The sequence below is a fragment of the Seriola lalandi genome, unplaced genomic scaffold, assembly GCF_002814215.2.
Source record: "Seriola lalandi dorsalis isolate HSWRI2012SDOR001 ecotype SW California unplaced genomic scaffold, Sedor1 jcf7180002054584, whole genome shotgun sequence".
NCBI classification, from domain to species: domain Eukaryota; kingdom Metazoa; phylum Chordata; class Actinopteri; order Carangiformes; family Carangidae; genus Seriola; species Seriola lalandi.
This window is the reverse complement of record NW_019525137.1, coordinates 1,588,201-1,594,358: the sequence shown is the minus strand read 5'-3', so window position 1 is coordinate 1,594,358 and position 6,158 is coordinate 1,588,201. Positions and strand designations below refer to the sequence as shown.

The window sequence follows — 6,158 nt, the reverse complement described above, 5'->3', positions numbered from 1 at the left end:
CCCCCACCCTCCCGAAGGAAGACGACTTGAAAGATAGATCTATTTTTACTTTTTCATCTTGTTTCTCATGTTTCAGATTTTAGCTAGCAAGTTGCTAGGAATGATGAGCTTTTTTTTTGTCTTTGTTTCTTTTGAAGAGATGGTAGCTTGTTTTAGATCAAAGCTTCCCTCCTGGTCATGCAGCACAGGCCTCTGCTTGTTTGTTTTTTTTGTCTTTTTGGGCTTATCGCTGACCAAATTCTGCAAAATACTGTATTTTGCCTTCTTGATTGCCTCCAATAAATTTGACACCAGTGAAGAAAACAGCAACAGATCTTGATCTATGGAAAGATTTTGCATTTGAAAGCAGGAGAAGCAGTGCTTTCCATAGATTTTGGCTAGCAACAGTAGCTGTTCTTTGTAAGGAAAAATGCTAATTTGTTTGATGACGGAAGCTACATGAGAGGGATTTGTTGTTCCCTTTTTAAAGGACCTGGTTTAAGCCAGCAGATGTTGATTAGTGAGCTTTAGATGCTGTTGGATATTTCTACCTTTTTTTTTTTTTTTTTCAAAGGATTTCGTGTTTATGTGAAAGCAGGGAAAGCGGTTGTGACTGTAGATTTTCCGGTTGAAAACTCTGCAGCGTGACGGCGGTTCGTCGACCGCAGGAGCTTCTCCAGAGGGAGGAAGATTCAGATCCGTTGGATGATGGAGTTTAAAACGAGGTGTTTTTAAAAGAGCCTGGTCTAAGCCGAGCTGCTGCCCGGGCTTTATGCTCAGCTAAGGAGAGTGTACAGTACTTGTGGCTTCTCTAAGCTTCAAAGTTGTTACACGGCATCTTTGCAACAAAGCTTCTGACGCTTTTTCCACAAAACCCAACCTCAGTTTTTTTTTTTGTGACAATAAGTGCATGTCCTGTCGTTTTTTTTTTTTTCCTTTTTTTTTGTTTTTCTTTTTTATTTGGTTTGTTGAACATGTGGCTTTAATATTGCACTCAGCTTAAAATGGGGACCTTACTTGTTGCAGCTGCTGAGTAATGGGCTGCAGCGTTAATCTGCTGAAAGGACCAGCGATCGTCTGGTGAGTTCCGTTAGTCTTGAAAATGTTCGGTCAATCACACCTTTTACCTTTTCTACACACATGCACCTGTACTTTTTTTTCATTCCAGCGTGTGTTAGGGGTTTGTAGGTGTTACAGGTTCTTTTTATTTTTGTTATTGTCATTGTTTGCCTTTTTCTGTACAGGCAGGCCTGCAGATATTTACTTATTTATGTGAATCTTTTTTTTTCTTTTTTTTTTTTCTTTAGTTTTGTTTTATGGATTCATTTTCAGAACCGCTTTATTTGACGCTATCAGTCTTTCTTTTGACGCTTGTTTTAGTCTTTGTGACTCGTGTACTTGCACTTTGTAGAGATGGATCGAAGTAAATGAGCGACTTGCCTTGACTTTTATTTTTTAATTGAAGAATTGTGACATGCGGAGGTGATGACCCGACATCCATCCAATGCATGAGTCATCTGCAGGGGCTGAAGTGTGAATATTTTTTTTTTGCTGGGAAGGCTCAGTTTGTGATAAAGCCTCCAGGAGCTGGAGGCGGCAACAAACCTGCTGAGAAAAGAAATGAGACTGCTGGCTTGATACGTGGATGTTTTGGCTGTTGAGCATACAGCTGAAGCATCCACCCAAACACCAACAAACTGCTTCATCACATTCATCATGTATGTCTTTTTCATCACAAACGTCATGAACTAAACCCCAGCCCCCCCCACACACACAACATTGTCATTCCAATTTCTTTTATGGAACGGTCAGACATGTTAGGAAATACCTCTGCAAGTCTATGAAGCAGAAAGGTCTGCGAGTATCTTAGCACAAAGACTGGAGGGCTGCTAGCCCTGACCCCAGGCCCTGACCCCAGGCCCTGACCCCAGGCCCTGACCCCAGGCCCTCACCCCAGGCCCTGACCCCAGGCCCTGACCCCAGGGCAGTCTTACTGTTTGTCATGGTCCTGGATCAACACCTCCTTAATTTGGATGTTTTAGTCACTGAGCAGCTCATGAAATGTCACAAGAAGCATATTCAAAATACGAACTGGTAGGAAGTGGGAAAAGCACGTCAGGTAGGTGCAACCACATTATCCAGGTTAAGAGGGCCAAAGCCAACTCTGTGTAAAGCCTGATAATTTACAGTTTTATTTTGGTAGTTCTGGTCAACATTCCTTGCATTGTACTTACCGAGTTGATGGGCAGGGCTTTCACTTTTTAATTACAAAATGCTCCAACACAGGAAATCTTATTTATTCCTATGTGGAATGATATGTTCCTCACAAATGGATAAGCACAATAGGCCGTGTCTTGTTACTCCAGCAGGGGGCATTAATAAAATGTTCTTTCTGTCTTGGCCGTTGCTGAACAAGGTGATTGTTTCCTTCGCTTTTTCTCAAAGTGGAGAAAACAAGCGTGCTGCTGCCGTGCTGCGGAGAAACATTACACCAAACCATCCAAGAATAGAAATAGTGCAAGTCTTTTGAATTGGACAACCACAGATTTAAAGATCTCAAATAAAAGAAACACCAGCAGTCTGGTGGTCGGACAGGTTGGAGAGAAACCTCCAGCTCGACTTATTTAGAAGGAAGGAAAAGGTGAAAAATTAAAACATGTTACAGAAAGCTACTGAAAAAACCCGCTGTCCAGACAAATAGTGGTGAACACAGTGGAGCATTTAGCAGCTAAAGAGCCAGATATTTTTGGAGAGTTGGTGAAGACCAAAACAGAACTGAAAGGAGGGGGAATAAAGTCTAAATGAAAGCTGTCGTTGCCACAGACGGGTGACAAATTAAAGGATAAATGAGTGCAGAAACAGGACGACAACATCTCCCCCCCCCAGAGGGCACCAGGAATCACTGAATGTTTAATGAGCCGTCACTAGATCTCAGTCCAGTTTAACACCTTCGGGTGATTTTGGACTGATGCGTTAGACGGCAGAAACGCCACATGAGGGAACATCTGGAGGAAGGTGTTCATCCTCCAGTAGAGTTGACAGATGTTACTTGAGGTAATCAAGCTGTTCCGGCAGCTCATGGCAACACCTCACTAAGACACTTGTTTTTTTGTTTGTTTTTTCCCATTAATTTGTCATTTGTATCATGTGTTTGCAGAATGTGTAAATGTTCATTAACACGTTAGCCATAACGAGTTTCTGTTGTGTGTTGAGTTTTCATCTTTGTTGCGGATGCGGCCAAAAACATTACTGCAACTTTAAAGCTGATTATTTCATCGTGGACACGTTGACATGGCGATCAGTGATTGGCCAATAATTTTTTGATCTACACGTCCAACTGTTACAGAGCAACATGAGCTGTGGTTGATACATTTGTTACAATAAGAACAGTAACTATAGAGGTCACTCGAAGTCCAGTGTCGGCCATGTTGCTGATTCACATGGTTCTTTTGTTTACATGCAGTCGAGGCGGGTCGGTCTAAGCAGCATGTTTCTGTGGATACACAGTGTGTGTGTGTGTGTGTGTGTGTGTGTGTTGAGCATGAACTGGTGTTAGTCGGGTCTGGGTTTGGGAACCAGCCGACTCAGTATGTGGTGATTTTAAGTGAGAAAGATGCTCCACAGAGTTCGGTTTGTACGACTCTTCTGTAGTCTGTCCATTATCTGCACACATGGGATGCAGGTTAGAGTTAGACTCATGTATAGAGACGATGAAGGCCTTTTTTTATTATTAAATATTACATATCCTCCAGTCTTGTGACACCTGACAAGTTATTCACCTGTTCAGGAGATGATGACCACCTCATCGATGTGAGCTTGTTGTGGTTGATCAGGACACTTGAAGTTCTAGTTCTGAAGCCCCAGTAACACTGGTGTTTCTGGAAGAGGAGGATGAGGTCATGTGGGTTTGGGAGAATGAAGTCAGCACGACGAGGGCCGTAACGGTTCAGTGATACTCATCTGAACTCAGTGGACCACCGGAGCTCAGGATTCTGACTTGTGTTATTTCATGTCTTGTTCAGGAATCCGCAGAGAACTGATATTTCACACAGGAAGGCTGCAGTCGGCCACTAATCACCGAATCTAACGTTACTCTCAAAAATAAATTAGATTCTTAGTTTTTTTTTGTTTTGTTTTTATTGAGATTTAAAGTCTATTTCACCCCAAATTCATCAAAACTGTTTCTCACTTCTCATCAGTTGTATGTGTCAGTCAGATTGTTTTTGATGTGTCTTGATTTATGGATATATATTTTTTTTTTTGGACCATATCATGGTCTTCTTCAGCACATTGAGCTTACACAATGACGAAACAATCTCAACTCAAGGTTTTATTTACTTGTTTTTTTTCCAGAGCTTTTGACTTGCGAAGAATTTATCGTCAGTGTCACACAAGATTTGACGTCTTAGATCATGAGAGGTTCGAATATAAACACATCTGCTGATGAGGACCATGTGATAACGGTCCGGAACGAGTAGTAAGTGGACCTTGAGTTAAGGTTTAGTAGACAACTATTTCCCAGGTCAAGTACGACACTAGAAGTATCACATGCCCCCTCAGTCCTCGTCCACATCGGTATCAGCTGCACTGGGATCTGCTGTTTGACATTTTCAGATTGCTCATTGTTAGCATGGCGGAACCTGAGGAAGTAAACAGCTTTGAGTTGCTGTATTTATTTTCTCTTGAGGATATTATCACTGGTGTGTGTGTGTTCTGCTAAACCTTCATAGAGCCTACGCTGAGCTCTGATCTCACCACACACTCCCTGCTCTTCCACTTAACGCACAACTTTCCGTTCAGCATTGCTCTATTTTCATTCCCCCCCTCTTTTTCTTCTGAAACATTCCCCCCCCCCCCTTTCTCTCTCCTCCTTGCCTGCACCTTAAACCCAACAATTCCTTTCAACTGAGAACCATCATGAAAAAAAAAAAAAAAAACTTTATGGAAATTTGTTTTTGTTTTTATTTACTTTCACCTGTAAATAGTTGTACAAAGGAAATACTGTCAGTTTGCTAGGAGGCATGGAGACTACAAATGTAACAAATTATAAAACGTTCAAAATAAAGAGGAAAGATTAAAAGACATTTTGATAGGCAGACTTCTGAGAAAAATGGTGAGTGTAAAAAATATTTAAGGCTGTATCATAAGAAGAAAAAGCTTAATGTATTTGTTGTGAATATGAAAAACTGATATATTAAAGAAGTGCATGAAAACTGTAGCTTGGTTTATGTGTCATTTGTATTTGGGAGTGAGCTGGTGTTTTATATTTATGTCCACATGGGGGCAGCATCTACTGTTGTAATGTGTTCAGAAACAGCTGCTGCTGTGAAGGAGATGTTCAGCACACACAGTTAAACTGTCACACACACTGGTTGAAAAGTCAAAATAACCTCCTTTGTTAAACACGTCTCTTCAAACCTTGATAGAAAACATCATGAGGTCAAGGAAAGATGAGAGGGAGAATTCATAAGAATCTGTCTGCGCTTTTAACTGAGCTTTATTTTTTAAGACTAACTTTATTTGTAACACAAGGATGATAAATCCTACTTTAACCACAAACACAAAACAAACAAATGTTGAAATAAGATAAGATGAAAGAAAAAAAACATGGAAAAAGTTGAGCAATTAAACAATAAATAAATAGAAATCAGGGACTGAGCAAGAGATCATAATAAATTATATTTAGACATATGTACATGTTTCCTGTTGTAGGCGCTTTTGACATTTCTATAAATAATTAAGGATACATCCGAGGATGCGCCGGAAGCATACGCTAAATAAAAATGGATGTAGCCTCCGTGACGTCACCCACAGGTTTCTGAAGAGCGGTTTTGAAGCTCAGAGTGAGCTGCTCTACCATCGCCATTTTGGCAGTGTCTGACTCCGCCCCTAACTCCCAGCTTATCCAAAAATGGGCAAAGAGGAGGGGCGTGTGTGGAGCTGAGACTTCTGTGCATGCTGGTTTGTGACAGGCATATGCTCACCCACCTGTCACTCAAAGAGGCTTAATAAAATGTAAACAGGTGAGTTATATAAACAGGTGTCATGAAGGAGGAAATTAGCTCTAGAGACCAAAACTGTTTGTACCAGGCTGTAAACATGTTTATTTCTGCTGTAAAGTTGGACATTTTAACATGGGAGTCTATGGGGATCGACTCACTGTTGGAGCCGGACTCTAG

At 41.1% G+C, this 6,158-nt stretch overlaps 1 long non-coding RNA gene across 1 annotated transcript; it reads left to right on the top strand.

The window, feature by feature from the left end:
* The first annotated feature begins 6 nt into the window (after positions 1–6).
* On the top strand, positions 7–5,197 carry LOC147818426 (uncharacterized). The gene is made up of 2 exons (XR_015437980.1): positions 7–1,923; positions 1,963–5,197. It is a non-coding gene; the product is annotated as an uncharacterized LOC147818426 (long non-coding RNA).
* Positions 5,198–6,158: the final 961 nt, after the last annotated feature.